General features: G+C 33.5%; 1 long non-coding RNA gene across 3 annotated transcripts; it reads right to left on the bottom strand.

Moving 5' to 3' along the window:
• Positions 1 to 2749: 2749 nt before the first annotated feature.
• On the bottom strand, positions 2750 to 21468 carry LOC128557890 (uncharacterized). Of its 3 annotated transcripts, XR_008371471.1 has the most exons (5): positions 21330 to 21468; positions 20589 to 20751; positions 16197 to 16337; positions 12149 to 12186; positions 2750 to 3039 (listed from the first exon to the last, which is right to left on the bottom strand). It is a non-coding gene; the product is annotated as an uncharacterized LOC128557890 (long non-coding RNA). The 3 variants fall into 3 exon arrangements; XR_008371470.1 differs by lacking the exon at positions 16197 to 16337; XR_008371472.1 differs by lacking the exon at positions 2750 to 3039 and having other exon boundaries at positions 10436 to 12186.
• Positions 21469 to 21548: the final 80 nt, after the last annotated feature.

Below are 21548 nucleotides of genomic sequence, written 5' to 3'. Positions count from 1 at the left end.
AGAGTCGTTGTTCTTTATTCAGTGCTATATTTCAAACCCAGCTTGCATATTTATATACGAAGGACTTTATTCTGCCTAGCATTTTCAACACTGAAATATATGAGCAACTATATAGCAACATAAACAATTATTTTTAATCCAGTGGATTAAGAAAACTTACTAACAGAAAATTTATACTTAATATATTTATATGTTCGACAGTCTTGTACAAGAAAGATGGATGAAACATGAAATTTTCAAAGAATTGTTTCTCTAACCCATCGATAAATGATTCCCGTGTGTATTATCTTTGCACTGTTACTGTTCCAGAACACATTTTAAAATATAAATACGAGCGAGCCACTCGGTGCTATGATTTCCATTTGCCAGAGGGTTTCAAACTGTTATCAAACTTGGTTTTCGTTAGTTTGAAAAGTTTGTGTTTTGGATACAAATATTAATAAAATTTATCTCATCCCGGTTGTTTTTGACGTCATACTGAGGACCACGTTTCAAACAATAATAAGCAATGAAATATTCATGTCACATGTTAAGATCGACTGTGTGAAAACGTTCTGTGTATTATAACTTACCTATTTGTTTATATCTAAATGGATTCACAAATTTAACTAAAGCTATTATACTAACATTGACATTTTCTATTATTTTTAAACTTAAAATTAATAGTTATTAGCATGCGTTCATAAGCAAAGACAGGTGAAAGGAGAGAATTTTTCATTTCTTTTGAAAACAGTCTGAAACCTGAATTTAGACCTTTTTTGAAATCAGAAAAAAACTAAATTTACTCCGTGAAAACTATTTCCCGTATTATTCCTGCTGATGTGCAATGAACTCTAAAACAAAATCCCGATGGCAAGTATCTCCCACTTGCATACGCACTAATATAAACTCAGACTGCCTCAACAAATGCACTGTAGTAGTGTTTTATAGCATTTTGTTTGCCCACTTCATGGTATAGTATTCATACTTTAATCCGGCATGGAGATACATGTAAAATGTTATATGAATGCAATATATGTTTAAAACTTTATTCTATATAATACCTGTATTTTTGTCAATGCTAATTAGTAGTGCGTGTTATTTATTGCACCTCGTTACGTCACGATATCATTGTCACCTACATCATATCAATACAAAGAGCAAAGCTGACCAAGATAAGACGTTGTTATCAAAGCAGAAAATCATTTTGAAAATTACATTATGTGTATACGGTTTAATATATATATTTATACGGTTTTCGTACAATTTCTGTGAATTTTAGTGGTTCTTGTTTGTAATTGTGGGTAGAGCATTTTCAAAATACCAATACCAGTACCATAATATTTTATTACACAAAACATTATTACAATGTTCATAATGTTTATAGTAACATGTTATGACCAGAGAGAAAACATGGAAAGACAAGAAACTATAAAAACCATTTCCTGAAGGGTACTCTTCACATAATTTTGTTACTTCTGCCATAGCATATCCTGATCATTGGATCTTCTTTAGCATTCTCCCTCGCGTTTGATTGATGCAGTATTATATTTTATTGTAACTCATGCAAATAATGTAATGGTTTCATGCCATGGTATGACGACAAATGAGTTATTTGCCAAAGAAAGGAGGGGTTTTAGTTTTCTAACAGTTAAAGATTTTAGATTGATTATCAAATATATTATCTTGTCCATTAAATTGAATTAGCAATATCAATATTTGCTATACACAGGTGTGTACACTTGCTGTGTATGAATGATTTGATTTTGTCAGGTTTGTCACACGTGTTCAATCTAACTATTATTGTAGCAAATACGTTCTTACACTGACAACATCGGACATTTTAACTCTTTCAAGGGCTACAATTAAAGCTTATTAGAACGATGTTTACATCTCAAATTTCTAATATTGTTGATTGAACAGCATCTCAAAATAAAATGTTTGACAGTCAAATATTTATGACTTTGATGAAACTACTGCGCGTCTGTTCTGTCAAGAAACGAGTACCTTAAATCCGTCACTACGTCCCGTATATCACGGTTTCTATTGAGCTCGGCGCTGCTGTAACTATGCGCTCAATTAAATACCGACGGAGAAAAATGAGAGCTGCCACATTTTTATCATTTGATTTAAAACTTGAGATTCAGACGCACCTGAAAGAGAAATGAATCGAGGGCTTAAAATTATATAAATAAATGTATACAGTACATCTATTCACAACTGCATGCTTTTTGTCATTGTTTTAAGCAAATCATCGTTTGTATGACGTTCCTATGAGGTTCTTGTTTCACATCCAAGTTGATGTTAACCTATCGGGTGGGACAAACTTTACATAAGGATGTTTTCTTCGTTTGGGTTTTGCTTCATGTGCAAGTCACAAATTCTTGCGATTCAGATTGCCATTTTAGCAATCTGTGGGTGGCATGGGGTGTTTGGCTGGTTCCACAACATGCATATTGTTACGAATTAAAATAGTGACTACCATTCTTTAAACTGACATTTCATACAGTACAAAAAATATTTAGAATTAAAAAGAGAGAATTGACTAGCTATAAGCTTCTTTAGAAATTATCTCCCTTTACATGATGCATTTTCAACGGTAACAATAAAAATCATCCTCGCACATGTTCTGCTTGCCGGTATTTGGTATAAGACATAATTTTTTCAAACTGTAGTATACAAATAGATTGGAAAAAGAATTTATTTTTTAATATTAAACTTTTAACATAAACTAAATTCTAAAGTTGTAACGATTTATAAAATAAATTGTGGACATTCAGAACATTAACTAAATTATTATTAGCATGATGCGTAGTAACACTCTCTTTGATAACGAGCATTATAGCTTGTCTATGTCTTTGGATAACTGATGTAAACTAATGTTCTACTGCGGCAAAAAATAACGTATTGCTTTACAAAACCTATTCATTCTTGAGATAAAGTTTTCACCAGTAGTTTAATTTCAAAACAATCTTCAATGTTGCGAAACAAACAAGGTGAGAACTGTTCCAGAACTGTCACAGTTCCAGTGCTAATGATCCGTGTTGAGACATGTCTGTCCTGAAAAGAAAACAAACATTTTAAATATTATTATCTTACTGTATCATGTTAGAGTCGTTGTTCTTTATTCAGTGCTATATTTCAAACCCAGCTTGCATATTTATATACGAAGGACTTTATTCTGCCTAGCATTTTCAACACTGAAATATATGAGCAACTATATAGCAACATAAACAATTATTTTTAATCCAGTGGATTAAGAAAACTTACTAACAGAAAATTTATACTTAATATATTATATGTTCGACAGTCTTGTACAAGAAAGATGGATGAAACATGAAATTTTCAAAGAATTGTTTCTCTAACCCATCGATAAATGATTCCCGTGTGTATTATCTTTGCACTGTTACTGTTCCAGAACACATTTTAAAATATAAATACGAGCGAGCCACTCGGTGCTATGATTTCCATTTGCCAGAGGGTTTCAAACTGTTATCAAACTTGGTTTTCGTTAGTTTGAAAAGTTTGTGTTTTGGATACAAAATATTAATAAAATTTATCTCATCCCGGTTGTTTTTGACGTCATACTGAGGACCACGTTTCAAACAATAATAAGCAATGAAATATTCATGTCACATGTTAAGATCGACTGTGTGGAAACTTTCTGTATATTATAACTTACCTATTTGTTTATATCTAAATGGATTCACAAATTTAACTAAAGCTATTATACTAACATTGACATTTTCTATTATTTTTAAACTTAAAATTAATAGTTATTAGCATGCGTTCATAAGCAAAGACAGGTGAAAGGATAGAATTTTTCATTTCTTTTGAAAACAGTCTGAAACCTGAATTTAGACCTTTTTTGAAATCAGAAAAAAACTAAATTTACTCCGTGAAAACTATTTCCCGTATTATTCCTGCTGATGTGCAATGAACTCTGAAACAAAATCCCGATGGCAAGTATCTCCCACTGGCATACGCACTAATATAAACTCAGACTGCCTCAACAAATGCACTGTAGTAGTGTTTTATAGCATTTTGTTTGCCCACTTCATGGTATAGTATTCATACTTTAATCCGGCATGGAGATACTTGTAAAATGTTATATGAATGCACTATATGTTTAAAACTTTATTCTATATAATACCTGTATTTTTGTCAATGCTAATTAGTAGTGCGTGTTATTTATTGCACCTCGTTACGTCACGATATCATGAAATTGCGCAAAATATACGAATTTAATTTATTAGTACACTGTGGCAATTTTTCAGTCAGTTATTAACAACATGGATTCAGTACCTAGCTTCTCAACTTGGCTTAAATGTCATATGTTATCAGTTTGTGTAAACTATTAACACTGTGTAAAATATCATTATTTACAAGAACGGCCACTTGGGAACACTTGGCCGGAACATTTCCTCAGAAATTAACTGCAATCTAAGGTCGTTAGCGAAATATGAAGACTACATACTGTGAACATCATTGTAATTAGAAAAACAAATTTTGCACTTAAACCATGTCCCACTTTCTTACAGACAGGTTTCCCTGCTCTTTTTCATACGAAGACTTTTTTCCTGGTACGGAGACCAGTTTCAGAAATTAACCTGGCGTTTAGTGAATTTCTAGATTGTTTTATCAGAAAAGGCAATACACTTAATTATTGCTATTAGCCATATTTTTAACTACATTTTGCATGATTATACTTTCATGTTCCAAAGCAATTAAATGTCAACAAGGTTCTACAAAGGCATTGCAAAAAGTATCACATTTATTATTATTATTACTATTTTTATTATTATTGTTGTTACTATTGTTTTGATTTTGATTCCAGATAATCAAGAGTTGTTTTGTTCCAAGTAGGCAGTGGTTTACTCTCGGAGATTAACAATTTTGTTGAAAGAAATTTTAGCGACACGGCCTATAGCTAAGCCTATATCTATTAACCCTTACCTTGCTAAATTTCTAAAATGGACTGGCCCATCTTTCAATTTGGACAGTACCACTGACTGTTAAAAGGGGTGCTGACCAAAAAGATACTGACTGAATGGCGAACAGTGCAGATCATGATCAGTCTGCACGTCCGTGCAGACTGATCATGATCTACACTGGTCGCAAAGGCAGAATCAATCGCGTCCAGCATGATAAGGGTTAAATGAGAGTCCGAAAAGAGAAAGATAGTTAATTGTCATTTAGACTTGAGTAAAAAGAGCTCAGGACAATATTTTCGTATTAGCAAAGGCATATGTAAGCACACAAAAAAAAATGTAACATGTAAATCACTCATTATAATTCTGCTACACGTTGCATCATGTTTTACTCTCTCAGAATTTCGTTGAATATTACTTAACACTTGTTAAGGGTAGAACTCTCCTGTTGCTGATATTTCTGGAATTAATAATAAAACCGATTATAAGATTCCATTCGTCGATTTTCTTTTAATACAAAACACTTGCAGCGTGTTAATCCGCCAGGTCTGGAAGAATAATTGCTTTACAAACCAAAAGTATGCTAATCTTGTCAACACATGAAAAAGTAATAAATTTCGCAAGGACTTGCGAATTATGGAGGTTTATAACAAATATTGGTCATGAAAATAAGTAAATACACCACAGAAAACAATTCCAGAATTGTAATAACAATATGTTGACTGTTGAAGCAATATTAATGTTTTTTCTGCAAGAATTAACTGCATCGTATGGACTAAATATATACTAGTATTATGTGTGTAATGTGTATAAAATAAAATGGAATTAATAATTTGTATCGGAACGGTCATCTGTTTCTCTTTCAAATTCATTGCATAATAACTCCCAATAGATGGCCGGGCTATATCTAACGGTCATCTTTTACAAAGCTATAAAATCCGCATCAACTGTATTTAACTTTACTTAATATATATATTAAGTTTGCATATAGAACTACATATATAATTAAATGTGATGCAGTAATAGTTGATAACTGTTAATAGTTAACAACCAGAGATTTAGCGGTAATACACATTTATACTGTGTTTTTCTATACATATATACAATGTGTACTATTTCAAACCTAATGCATAGTACTATTAATACACATAAACTTGTTAAGTTCATAATTACATTATCTATATGAAGTTCAAATATGAAATTTGGGTCTAATATACATGTACATTTATTCGTTTTTTCTTCATTTTTATTTTCATTATTTTGTCTTTCTTTATTACTAAGCTCAGATTGCGCTATTGGATATTCACCCTTTTAGCTGTTGCTGCTGTCCTGTTGTCTTTTACAGCAAATGTAAGTCTTCCTTTTCTTTCCCTTTCTTTTTAAGTTTTTCTTTAAATATTTACTGTACTCTACTTTGATCATGGTAGCCTTGCAAATAATCACATCAAATCATAAACTTTCGAACATTTCACTAGCAAAGGCTCCAGACGCCCATTTTTAACATTTTGAGCAGTGCTTTTTCTTCACGGATATTTAGTTTGCCTGTTTATTATTAAAATGTTCTATCATAAATTTAACCATACTAAACCATTCGTTACCCATTTACGACACTTTTCACTCCCTCTAGCTGGCTTACGATACGTCGGTCGTTCTACTCGGGTGCATGTCCGGATAGGGTACATGGGGTCAAAGCTGTGAAATAAGCTTATGCGTATGTTCCTTAGTCCACCCCGCAGCCAAGCCCGCTATCTCTTTCTGTCATCAGGTCAGGAAAAATCAGATTTTTATATTGCAAATGAAGAAAATAATAACAAGTTTAAAGAAATGTCAGTAATAATTCTGCAGAGCTTTTCAGCTATTTCGCAGACATATGCGAGTCTTCGTTTATTTGTGTTCATGTTTTATTGTGAGTACATTTACACTCCGCCAGGTGTAAATTATCATTTAGATGCATGATCTTGTAGAAATTGACAACTTTATCTTTATTTACCGTTTATACGTTCATGATATGGCTGAAACATAATAATTTGGTTTTATTTCGTAATATTTCATCCTATTAAAACCATGATTGCACGTTTCTAATCAATCATTTTACCATTTTTGTAAATATTGCAAATGAATATTGTACGTTATAATCGACCTGACAGGGCGGGGTTTCGCGACGGTCCACTTCATTATTGTGCAGGATATGTAGTATATTCGGCAACCTGATTTCTTATTCAGTGGCCAGCTACCTTACATCGTAACCAATGTAGCGTTGAATTTTAGTCGTTGGTTACGGAATTAAACAATTATATTGCTCTACCTGTTTTGCTCTTATTTTTTAGATTACCATTACTTGCATTAGTCAGAGATTAACTCCGCCCCGCCAGGTCAAATAAAACGCACAATACTTCCCTGGTATCTGGAACAACTGATACGTATTAGACCTTCCTACTGGTATGGTCTTTATCATTATTTTTTTCTGCAGACTCAGAAATAAAATACTTGACGGAAAGAAACTCCTCAACTTCTAGTTAATTTAGAGTCTTACAGGTATTGATAGTCAATTCATCTTTTCTGAAAATCGGGTATCCATTAGAAGAACAATGTCTGCCTGTTAAACTAGGGTTGAGTACTACAAGATAGGTTTTACATATTTTTGTTAGTGCGTAAACATTAATGGACGGGAATAAAAATAGAATATTGACTACCATCAACTCATGGATTCCGCGAGTCTCATGGAATTATATTTATAGGAGCATATTTATAAAGAGTACATTCTAAATCATGCACTGATGCGAATGCGCAGGTCACACTTACTACTACCAAGGTTTAGGTTACCAAAAAAAAAAAAAATGAAGGATATACTATTCTTGTAAGGACTGGCGTTTCCGGCGACTTTACCCATGCCAATAAAACCCAGAAAGAGTACTACAAAGAAAGCGTTTCGTTTTGCTTCTTTTTATTTTATAATTAATAAAACTCGGTATTCAATCATGTAATCTACTACTGGTTTACGTGCAGCTTTCGGGTAACTATTACCCTCAAACTAGAAATTTCTATATGCACAAGCCAACGACATATTATGATATTAGAAAGTATCCCAGTAGTTATACTTAACCCGGCCAAATTGACTTTTGATTTTAAACATCCTCTGTATATTAAAAGTCGTAAAAAGACATACAAAAAGGATCAATGTTGTTTATCATACTTTTTGTCTGAGAACATGTATTTCAGAAAAGAGGTCTTCTTAGGCCGGTGCTAGGTGTGGAAGGGTGCGTAATGGTGTCGAATATTTCATTTATTGCAGTCAGAACGATGTTCACATGCTTATTTTCGTGTTTCTAAAATTACTAATTGCACAGCATCCCAATTTTCTTAAAACCATGGATTTATTGCTTTGGTAGAGCTTTAAGAATGAGAGGAGAACCTAAAATCCGTCAATACGTCAATATATCACGGTCTATATTGAGCTCAACGCTGCTGTAACTATACGCTCCATTGCATACCGATTGAGAAAAATTAGAACTGTCATACTTTTATCCTGTGATTTAGAACTTGAGAAAAAAGATTAATTTCAAATAAATCTTAATTTTGAAACATAAATCGACGGCTGCAAGCTGTAACTAGAACTTATGGAATCTGCTAAGTATAGACGGTACATCAATTCATCTCTGTATTGCTCTTTCAGTCTTTGGGTTTGTCTGGCTTTGTTGTGTTTTCTTCAACAGAACTAAGACAACTTTAATTTTATGAAGTAGTATGCGGTATTTTTCCACCATATGTTTGTCTTGGTCCACAAAAACTACCAGCACCGGACAATGTTTGATAAAGTTATTTTTTCGTATATAGTGGTATAGTGTTTAACGGGCTCTTGTGCAAAGCTGTGACAAAGTAACTTCAAGACAGAATGAAAAACGGGGAACTTACATTTTCATTTAGTTTTTCCATAATAAGACTGGGATGTCATTGGCTTGTCATTCTAACATTCTTTTGGAGCTTTGGGGTACTTTGCTCTATTTCCTGTGCTCCATATATTTTTATGAGTGCCTATTTAAAGTTGTGTTATACATGGAAATAATAATTTAAAAAACGAAATCAAACAAAAAATACACACACAAAAATTTTGGAGGTGCTTACATGTTCGCTACTTTTCTTACAAAATCAAATTATAACTTGAAAATGTTCCATTTAAATGAATTGTTGACCAGGAGAACTCGTATCATGAATAAAATTATTACCATAGTAAGCGAAATCTAAACGCCCTCTTGGTAAACATACATTCGTGCTTGATTAGGTCTTCAGTACATTTATTCTCTTTGCAAGTTAAGACAACGGTGAACTTTACAAACTACTTGTTTGTTTCTACAAAACGTGTTTCTTATTGAGATAAAGTTAGGTCGGTTACAGAGGCGCTACGGACCCAGTGCTATAAAATTTTGTTTCGAGACAGAATTTTCATTGATTAATTTGCATGTTTAACCTGTTAACAAATCAACAGGTGATAACCAGAGACAAGAAATAAATGATAAATAACTGCTAATCTTCAGAAAATAGCCATAGATTTTGAATTTTCTAATATTGTGAACATAGAATAAAATCCCTTCATTTCACGAAATGAATTTATGATTTTCGGGTTATCCTTTCTCACGTACTCAAGCGTCGGCGATTTTTCTCTCTCCCAACATAATATGTACGCACTTAATTCAGACTGTTTCGATAAAAACAATAGCCTATCGAGTGCTCATCTGCGGTGCAGTCTGCGTGCTGAAAGATTAGATTGTTTTTTTTTTTCTGACTATTTATGTAATGGTAGTAACTTTGATTGATACTGGTTTATTTATCAGCTAGAAGTAGTACCATATATATAGTTTACGTGACTATTAAAATGTTATTTGTGTGTATACTATGTATACGTTACAACGATGTTCGTATGTACAAGTTGAAATAAATTATATGTTCTGTTCTGTTCTGCTGAAATAAAATCTCAGTGCACAAATATATTCATTATGCTATGTATGGCTTGCTTTCTATTCAACTCTCCTGTTATGTTACATATTACCACTTCTTTTTAACAATTACCGGTGTGTAAAACATCATTACATATGAAGCGTACCTGCAGGAAGGCTTATATAATTTACGTAATATTGGGACAGGTCACCTCAAGCATGTAATTGGTCACTAGTGTTTGATATCATCTTCGGGGAAAATATACAAAGTCAAATTTCTTATATACATTTTACTCTCATATATACATATATATTTATATTATACAGATATTTACAAAATTTACAGTATGATCAGCTCAACAGATATGACACATATGTTACTTTAAAATTCATTGTCCTTTGCTAAAATTCCACTGCTGGTGTTTAGTTAATCGAACAGTTTTATAAAATCAGTATCAAAGTCTTTAAACACTAAAATTAATTCATGTCAAGTTAAACATTATTATTCACATTTCAACACTTTCCTTTAACACAAATCTCATCCAGAAACACAGCTCCAGAAAATCACTAATGTTACTAAACTTTTAGTACTTGGCCCCCGGTGCACGACACTTGGTCGAAAGACACTTGGTCGAATATGACACTTCGTCGAAGATGAAACATGGCCGAATCCGACACTTAGCCGAATCCGACACTTGGTCTAATTTTCATATGAAGTACGACACTTGGTCGAAATTGTTACGTTTGACAAAGGCCTTTATGATGAAAATTGATTGTATTATCGGCTTACGTTTACCGTTTACTCAATGGGTAAATAACCATAATTGATTAGAAACGTGTTATTTGGTGAACAAAGTTCTTATTAATTGGACCGGAGAAGCCTACGGGTAAGTATAATTATAATTTTAGTTTCAGTATATTTGTTATGATATGTTATTGTAAAGTGTAAAGTGTAAAAGCAAACAAGTAATGGAGGAAAAGCCTGAATATTTTCTTAGTTTACGGCTTGGCCCCGTTATCACATCAAGAAATACAACTTCAAGTAACACCGTGTAAGAAAAGTACTAAGTTGTTAAAACTTTAAGTACTTAAATACTTTAACACTCCAAGTAACACAAAATAAGAAAATCATTAAGTTGTTAAAACTTTAAGTACTAAGACACTTTAACACTTCAAGTAACACAATATAAGAAAATCACTAAGTTGCTAAAACTTTTGGTACTCAGTCACTTTAACACTTCAAGTAACACAATATAAGAAAATCACTAAGTTGCTAAAACTTTAAGTACTTAGACACTTTAACACTTCAAGTAACACAATATAAGAAAATCACTAAGTTGCTAAAACTTTAGGTACTCAGTCACTTTAACACTTCAAGTAACACGATATAAGAAAATCACTAAGTTGCTAAAACTTTTGGTACTCAGTCACTTTAACACTTCAAGTAACACAATATAAGAAAATCACTAAGATGCTGAAACTTTTGGTACTCAGTCACTTTAACACTTCAAGTAACACGATATAAGAAAACCACTAAGTTGCGTAAACTTTTGGTACTCAGTCACTTTAACACTTCAAGTAACACAATATAAGAAAATCACTAAGTTGCTAAAACTTTAGGTACTTAGATAAGATTCACTTAATTTACTATATCCCCTAACACCATGGTAATCATGTATACCAGAGTGGCTTATCAGACCTAAACAATACACTAAGTTATAAAACTTGATCCACTGAGCAAACAGGTTAAAGAAGAAAATTACACACCTCTTCCATGTTCTCACAACAGAATATAAACACTGTCAAGTATTTAGGTCCTTTGTAAATTCAAGAACTAAAATAATAAAAACCTTAAACTTTTAACTCTAAGAAATAATTATATATAAAAAAAATACAGGTTAAAATGAACACAATTTATTTATTTGTAAATGCTCGATCCTTCTGTGTGTCTTAGAACTGAAATCTCCCCTTTATCTATCACGTAATAGAAACTGACCAATGGTCAGCCAGGACAATCTATTTTTAGTATACAGGTACCTACATCCCCTACAGTAATAAAGATAAGAGAGAGAGTCTGCTGTTTACATAAACATGTTGTATCACCAAGGTTTAAATCAATACATGCCTTGATATCTTTTAAATTTCACATAAAAATTATTGAAAATATACTGTAAAAAACATATAAAAGACACAAACTGTTATGTAATACCCACATCAATATTTACAAGAACGTTACACATATATGAAACGGCTATTTGGCTCTACTTGACTCAAGTGCTTCTCCAAAAATTATTAGCAATCACATACCATCAGCGTTGTGAGAAGGGCCACTTACTGCAAGCATCCTGCAATTAGAAAAACAAATTGTGCATTTAAACTGTGTACCATTTTCGCACCCACACAGACTTGGTTTCATTCTTTAAATTCTGGGAAATTTAGGATGCTTTGCAAATAACGAAAAGGAAAAGATTCTGTGTTTAAAAATTCTGAAATCAAGGCACTCTATTAATTTTGCTTATTCAAAGTAGACAGGGTAATCTTTAAAAAAACATTTGAAATAAAGTTTTTGAGACACTTTCTATAAAAGAAAACTATGATTGAAATCATATTTAGTCTGAGAAAAAAAGAGAGATTACCTCGGTATCGTTTTCAGTCAGACAAAACTTGAAGGTAAGACAAGTTCTTTTCATTATAAAACAAGCTTAGAAAAAGATTATCCCTTTCAAATAAAGTGTAGGCTTAGGGAGCATGTATTGCGGGAGCATGTATTGCAAATGAAATACGAGTCTTAATTCTTATGTATACATAATGAACATTCTGGCTTGTCTATGTCTTCTGTAAATTAATATTCCTTGGAAGTTAAGGTACAACCTACCTGGTTGTTGTTTGTTACCAAACATCTATTTTTCAGATAAAGTTTACATCAGTTGTTATGTTTTAAACAATCCTAAATTGTGCGTAGAAAAACATAGCGAGGTCTGCTACATAGGCGCTAAAGTTCCAGTACTACAAAACTTCTTTGGAGAGCCATGCTAGCATGCAACAGTTTCAGTCAAATTGTTTTTTCAGAAATATATTCTCGCCCCGGACCTACTTTAAAACGCAATCAAGGACGACCTAAAGTGTGCTGCATTGCAGTCGTTTCCCATCATTAAAGCTATCTTATCTTATCTAAAAAGAATGTAAAAGGGTCTTTTCAAAACACAACTTTTATTTTTTATATAAATTTGAACTTCAATGAAACATACAAGTTAAATCAATGATACGATCACATCTATGACCCTGAATCCGATTAATCAGGTATTACAATGTATGCTTAGTTTAATTTCAGAAAATAAAAAAAAAAACTTTTGACAGCGATTTACAAAAAAAAAAATAATCACAAATCAACAGACGAAGTTGTCAAACATTTGCCTTTATTCAGTCATATTTATAAAAAAAATCTATCTATACGCACTGTGCACCAAGAAATTGCTCCAAAATGCATCTAAAAATGCTCCGTGATATGTATTCTGATATCTGTTTCCAGGAGGTTTTCAGATATATTTTTATTTTGTTTCCGTATATTTTGATTAGCTTATGGTTTAGTTTAAAGATGTAAAACATCATATGCTCCTTGATGCTACTGGTTATGATTTCAAAAGCACGTAATAATTAATTATAATAATAATAATAAGAAGAAGAAGAAGAAGAAGAAGAAGAAGAAGAAGGAGAAGAAGAAGAAGAAGAAGAACAACAACAACAACAGCAATAACAACAATGATAATTAGCCACGAAATACCAGAGCCAGATATTTAAATAAAATTAATTTTCACAGAAAATTTTTACCTGGTTTATAGTTCCTTGTCTATTTAAATCTAAGTGTTGACAAGAAACGTAAATTGCGCCTAGGTATTTTTTTTACTCAATACTTTTTGTTAGATATTTTTCTTCTTCTTTTGAGTAACCACCTATTAATAGTGAGCGTGCATGTGCTAAGAAGGACCAAATTTCATTGAAAGTAACGAATAAAATCAGCACCCATGAATTTGCACAAGAATCGTCTACGTGCAGTCTCCCACTTAACTGCGACGTTCTCAATTATCTCATTATTCATATTATAATAATACGTACTAGATTCATATTGTTTCATCAGATGCAATAAAATCGTTTGTACCATTCCACGTGTGGTGAAATGTGCAGGGCCAAATGTGCATAGCGTAATAAATGTAATAAACTGCACGCTCTCGCTATGGTCAATCATTAACACATTGTTAGGTACTCAACTCGCCTTTAATGTCACATGTTTCCAGTTCATGTAAATCATAAACAGTGTATAAAGCATACACAGTTACGAGAATGGCCACTTGGGACCACTTGACTCAAGAGTTCCTCAGACATTATCAGCAATCTGAGGCTATCAGCAAAATGCGAAGGCCACATGCGGTGAACATCATTATAATTAGAAAAACAAATTTGCATCAAAACCTGGCCATACTTTCTGACAGTCACAATTTCCAGTTCTTTTTCTGAAAAAAAAAACAACAACATATGTCCTGGTGAGGACACCAGTTTCAGAATTCAACCTGGCATTTGATGAATTTCCAGACTGTGCTCAAAAGCAACCATTCATAACTCAGGCTTGTTATCTAATTATTGCTATTTTTATGCCCCCGAAGGGAGGCATATAGTTTTTGAACCGTCAGTCTGCCGGTCTGTCAGTCTGTCGGTCTGTCCGCATTTTTCGTGTCCGGTCCATATCTTTGTCATCGATGGATGGATTTTCAAATAACTTGGCATGAATGTGTACCACAGTAAGACGACGTGTCGCGCGCAAGACCCAGGTCCGTAGCTCAAAGGTCAAGGTCACACTTAGACATTAAAGGTTATTGCATTGATGGGCGTGTCCGGTCCATATCTTTGTCATCGATGGATGGATTTTCAAATAACTTGGCATGAATGTGTATCACAGTAAGACGACGTGTCGCGCGCAAGACCCAGGTTCGTACCTCAAAGGTCAAGGTCACACTTAGACATTAAGTGATAGTGCATTGATGGGCGTGTCCGGTCCATATCTTTGTCATCGATACATGGATTTTCAAATAACTTGGCATGAATGTGTACCACAGTAAGACGACGTGTCATGCGCAAGACCCAGGTCCGTAGCTCAAAGGTCAAGGTCACACTTAGATGTTAAAGGTCTTTTTTCATGATAGTGCATTGATGGGCGTGTCCGGTCCATATCTTTGTCATTCATGTATGGATTTTAAAATAACTAAGCATAAATGTGTGACACAGTAAGACGACGTGTCGCGCGCAAGACCCAGCTCCGTAGGTCAAAGGTCCTAAACTCGAACATCGGCCATAACTATTCATTTAAAGTGCCATCGGGGGCATGTGTCATCCTATGGAGACAGCTCTTGTTTATCTTTGAACTGACAATTAGTTGTTCATGATTATACTATAACATGTTCCAATACTATAAAAAAAAGCCTCGTCGATATATGACCTTTTCGTGTAGATTCGCCGTAAAACCCAACTCACTCAATATAAAAAACCTTAGCAACTTTTGTCAAGACTGTTGTGTAAGTGCATTTCAAAATGTATCGCAATGAATTTATATTGGCTTCGATTCTACGCTTAAACTTTCAAATAAGTCGCTCTTGCGTTGTTGTCAAATAATAAAGAATTATTCTATTACCTTCGAATTGTGTTGAAAGATACATAAATAACTTCTCGGGCTAAGAAAGGTTAACTAATAAGTACTCTTAATAATGAGCCGTGCCATGAGAAAACCAACATAGTGGGTATGCGACCAGCATGGATCCAGACCAGCCTGCGCATCCGCGCAGTCTGGTCAGGCTCCATGCTGTTCGCTTTTAAAGTCTATTGGAATTGGAGAAACTATTAGCGAACAGCATGGATCCTGACCAGACTGCGCGGATGCGCAGGCTGGTCTGGATCCATGCTGGTCGCATACCCACTATGTTGGTTTTCCCATGGCACGGCTCATATATCTTTGCTAATACAAAAGTAGTGTGACTGGCATATTACTTATAAATCTCAAAATGCATCAATTTCTTGTTAAATGATATTTCCAGTAACAGTTTTCTCTTTTGTTTGACAAAGATTTGATTATTGATTAATAAAGTAGACAGTTTTATTGAATCGATTGTTTTCGATTGCCTCCCTTTGTGACTTTACCCTTAATGTGCAGTTTTAAAAGTTGTACTTTTCTAATCATGTAATTATGTATTACATCTGTCTGGACAGCTGTTTCCTCTGTTATTAAAATGAAATCTAAAGCCTTATGGAGCTGAATGCGAAAACAGTAAAACTTCACGAAAAGTTAACTTGGTACATGTAAATGACTCACTGTATATTTTTCCGTCGTTAAAATTAATTTCATTTCAGTACAGGAGATACAGATGTTTGCTGTACGTTGTGTATTACTCTAAAAATCTCTATAAACACCTGTCAAGGGTAAAAACTCTCCTTTTATTCTTCTTTGATGCCCCTGCAATTAATTATAAATTCATTAGTCGGTTATTCATTAATGTAAAACACTTGTACGGGTGTTAATCCTCTTAGCTAATCTTGCCGACTCTAGCAGAATGACTTTTGTTCAATTTACAGTTTTTCTGCCAAAAGCCTGCGAGTCTTGATAACACAAGAAAAAACGAAATTAGATTAAATGCCTATCATAGATTATATCACACGAAACCAAATAAATATTTAAGGAAATTGCACTCCATATAATACAATATCATTTTATTGCATTAAACATATTACAATGCTTATGACACAATACATTTTAAACATAAGCAGATGAAAACATATCCAAAAGAGATAGAAAAGGACATTCGTAGATTCATATTTCTACTTATAACAGTGAACCATTGATTTTATATATACATATTTCTTACTCTATTCGTTTTTAAAACAACAAAAAATAATTATAATTATGCAATTCGGATTTTATTTGCAAAGAAGATGAATTTAGCTAATTGATTTATTGACTTTTTAGATTTACAATTCATAATCGAATCGAACTTATTCAAAGTTGGCCATCGGCAGTAATAGGGTTTAAGGTATTTTTTTCTAAGTTCGCGGTAGTTGGGACACACTAGCAAGAAATGATATTCATTTTCTAATGTATTCATACTACAAGATTTACAAATACGTTGATTGCGTTCAGTGTTATCATAGCGACCTGTTTCAATAAATAAGTTGTGCGAGGATGTTCTAAATTTCGACAGTGCAATTTTGTATTTATTTTCCGATATACAATTTAAATACTGTTCAGTTTCAAAGTTGTGTTAAAAGATACAGTATGATTGCAGGCGGGCCGAGTTATTAATATCAGTGTACCAACGTTGTAAGTATACATCAAAAATACGCTGTTTAATAACTTGAAATGGAATATCTATACTAAATTGATGATTCCAAATGTAATTTAATCCATGTGTATGTACATGTAGTATTGTTTTTACCTGACTAGCCCAGTTTTTACCTCTATAGTCTATACCGTTGTCAACGTCTGACTTAAGGAACATATATGTTTGTTTAACTATTGAATTATCGGGATGCTTTAGGATTTTAATCCAATATTTTATAATGTTGATTTTTCTAACAGATAGTGGCATACGTCCAAGCTCACCATATAGAGCGGATAGATTTGTAGAGCGTTTTACGCATAATACTCGACGCAAAAATTTAGTATGAACTAATTCAATATCTGTTGCTTCGTGCATTCCCCATATTTCAGAGCCGTAGTGGAGGATTGAACCTACAAGACTGTCAAACAAATAAAGTATCTGTTTAACTGGTAATTCGATGTTATTTAGAATTGAGAACAGGCTATATAAAGCCCGCGACGCATGTTGTGCAATACATTTTTGACTGCGGTACCAATTACCATTTTTAAATAATGTGATACCAAGGTATTTAAAGGATGTTACGGTTTCCACTGGGGTGTTATAAATATAAAAGTTATGATAGGTGTGTCGGCCTTTCTCGAATATCATTGCCTGAGTTTTTGATACATTTATTTTTAATCCCCATCTCTGACAATAGTTTACAAGATCGTCAAGTATCGATTGGAGGGTCTCTGGTGATTTTGCGAAAAGCACTTGATCGTCAGCATAAAGTAACAAGAAATATTGAAGTTCATTTACAGTAAAAATATCTGCCATATTTGAGTTAATATGCTGAGAAATGTCGTTTACGAAAAACATAAAGAGGAGAGGGGAACTCGGGTCCCCTTCCTTGTTTTAACCCGATATTTGAGGTGAAAAAGTCGGACGTCTGGGAATTGAACCGTACACAAGACCTAACAACCGTGTACATTGATTTCAAGGCTTGTACTAACTTTCCGCTGACGTTTTCTTTCAACAGTTTTTGAAAAAGGAATGATCTATCTATTTTATCAAAGCACTGCATGTAATCGATAAAGATACAGTATAGTTTTTGTCCCGAAGCCAGAACCTTGCTTATCACTGAATGCAGAATAAAAATACAGTCTATTATTGATTTACCTTTTTGAAAACCAAATTGCCTTTTATCAAGTTTTTCATACTTATTGGACCATTTTGTTAACCTATTTAAAAGTAACTGAGAGTATATTTTGGCAAGAACGTTAATTAAGGTGATACCGCGATAATTTTTTGCGTCGTTTATATCTCCTTTTTTGAAGATCGGTGTGATGATACCGTGTCCCCAGGAAGTAGGGTATTCGCCACTACTCAACAGCCTATTGTAAAGTGTAATCAAGAAAGGTGAGATTAAATCGTAACTTGCCTTAAATATTTCGCTTGTTGTCTAAGCCGGGCATTTTATTATTATTTTGTGTAAAAACCGCTGTCCGTACTTCCGCATCTGTAAATGCGCAATCTAAATCTTGGTCAATTTGGTCATTGTTTAATTCCGGGCCTGCATTTTCGGTGTCTGAGTGCTCATTACCAAACATCGATTTAAAATGATCAAAAAGGCTGCTTATGTTAAGATTATCAGCCTTGAGTGAATTACTTTTCAAGGACTTTTTTATTTTCTTCCAGAACAATCGAGGTTGGGATTTTGCCAAATTACCTATTTTTTGCCCTTCTTTCAATTTGTATTTATGCTGCGATTTTTTCTTAGTCCTATTATACTTTGTTCTTGCTTGAGTAAATAATATCCTATTATTGTCATTTTTGTTTCTATTAAAATTATTTCTTGCTCTTTTAAAATTCAGTTTTGCAGATTGACAATTATTGTCGAACCATTTCTTATTCGGCTTTCTCGGCGTTTTGGATTTATGGGAATGAAAGTCAGTATTTTTTCCAAAAGATGCAAAAGCGCAGTCATGTAACACACTAGTGAACCTGTCTACCACGTGATCAATTGGTGACGTTGATATACTGTCTGTTAAGTTACTTATAATATCCCGATTGTTTGTAAGCTGTAATCGGAAAAACGGAACTTTCTCACTGTCCCAAATTATTTTTCTGTTTTGATATTCTGTGTTAATATCTGAATCCGAATTACAATAAAGCGGCTCCGGTGCAGACATTGAAAGGCTAAACAATATCGGGGCGTGATCCGAGTACTCGTTGAACTCCTCAATTTCGAAATATGAAATAGTATCGAAGTCTAAATATAATAATACAGACAATAGGTTTACAGTGGAAACAAACTTATGTATACTATGTGTAAAATGTATATAAAGTTTTATGAAATGTCATTAAAGATTACTGTAGCTAGCTCACGCCTGATATAAAAGTTTCCATTTTTGACATTTTATGATCAATTTTGCCTTGTTCTCAAATTAACCCTGGCATATTTATCCTTAAGTGTGTATCTTCCTATTCTTTCTGTTTTTCTTTTATTCTTAATATTTTTTCTTAAACAAACTCCGCGCTCTACTTTGATCGTAATAGGCTAACGAATAATAACATCAAAACATAAACTTTAGAAAATTTCATCAGAAACAACCCAAACTCCAGACACCCATTTTTAACATTTTAAACAGTTCTTTTTCAAACTTTATGGTTATTTAATTTGCCAGATTATTTCTAAAAAGTTCTACAGAAGCATAAAGATCACTCGTATGTTTTAGCAACTTTAAAACATTCAAACCCAATTACGCCGCCTGGGTGGATAAGAGTTTAATCGGATAACCTCGGCCATTGAAAGCCGTTCATGATGGCGGATAAAGGATGTCATGCCAAATTTAAGTGGTTCTTGTCATAAATTTGTCATTAGCACTTTGCTTGATATCCACAAATCCGCTTAAAACAATGTGTGATGCTTCTAAGACCTTCCACATACGTGAAGATACAATTTAAAATGCAGATTGTATTATTTACAATGATTATCGGATATTGGTGATATGTATATATTATAATTATTAAGTAATAAATAAGCAATTGATTTAAAATGATGATTCTTGATCAGAAGTGGAGAACGAGTCAAACCGACATGGTGCAGCTAATATGACAGTATTCCAGATTTGAATGGTAGGGAAAAAAGCAAAGTGTTCCATCGTGAATTAGTTAAGGGTCGGGTGAGTATCTGGGTAAATCACCGACCATCCGCAAGCCAGCTAGATGGCATCCTGACATGACGACACGAACAGAACTTGAACCCACAGAGGTGAGAGACAAGTGATTAGATCCACGTGGATACGGAGACCCTTTGAAATCGAGTACGTCACTGATTAACTTTCGTTGTAATTTAAAAAAAATAACATCGAAATATGAAATAAAAGTCTGAAGAACAAAATGCTTACCATACCACAACGAAAACATAAAACATCCCATTTAAAATCATCTCTGATTTTTTCGTCTCATCACCATTATTTTTACTGCAGAGGTAAGTACCTACAGAAGTCCATAAAATCTCCCGTTATGCGGAGACAGCTCAAGTAGAGCTTATCAGGTATTGAGAGGTGCCTGAAAAAGTAAAGTCGCAATATAACAAAGCGATTTTGATTAAGATAGGTAATAATGTGAAGTAAGATACTACAAGAGGCAAGTTGAGATCCGCTATTATTTTTTGTGTGTACAACAAAACGGGCGAAGGGTTGAGGCTTCCGTGACTAAATGAAATAATCTTTTTCGTTGAAGTTTTGACCAATATTTTTCTCTAGATATCCTGGTATTATATTAATCATGCGGCCGCACTGACCCAATTGAAAGTAAGAAAGAGAGAAAGCTTCCGCAAGTAGGAAAGCTCGACCCTGGCTCGAAACATTAAGCTGGAAAAAGTAGAATTTGCATTAAATATTTTAATAAACATGGCAATTTAGATGACTGTCTTAGAATTTTTTATCTGGCGAGTTTCCAGTTTGACCTGCTCACACCAGTCAATTTTTTGCTGCAATGACACATAAACACCTGTGTGTATTTATAAACCTGGGCTAATTATCATGTTAAAAATCAAACTTTTCTGCGTAATTCATGATGCTTTTAACTGAACTTCTAAGAGAAATGGCTTATCAGTTAAGTTCTGATAACCAGAATTAATTTACCTGGAAGTAATAATCATTCGAAGTAATCCTATAACTACGCCATTCTTTTGTTTAATATGATATAGATCAAAACTCATTAGGCAGTACATATGTGCATACATTAATCACATCGTTCCCCGTAGATTAACCAAACCGCCTTGCTCGTATCCAGTATCAAGCGTTTATACTAATCAAGCGTTCCTCTACCCAGAGTAAAGCTTGAATGAATTATATTCCACT

This window comes from Mercenaria mercenaria, chromosome 6, assembly GCF_021730395.1.
Source record: "Mercenaria mercenaria strain notata chromosome 6, MADL_Memer_1, whole genome shotgun sequence".
In the NCBI taxonomy this organism is placed as follows: Eukaryota; Metazoa; Mollusca; class Bivalvia; order Venerida; family Veneridae; genus Mercenaria; species Mercenaria mercenaria.
The sequence above is the reverse complement of the archived record's forward strand: the minus strand, read 5'-3'. Positions and strand labels throughout refer to the sequence as shown.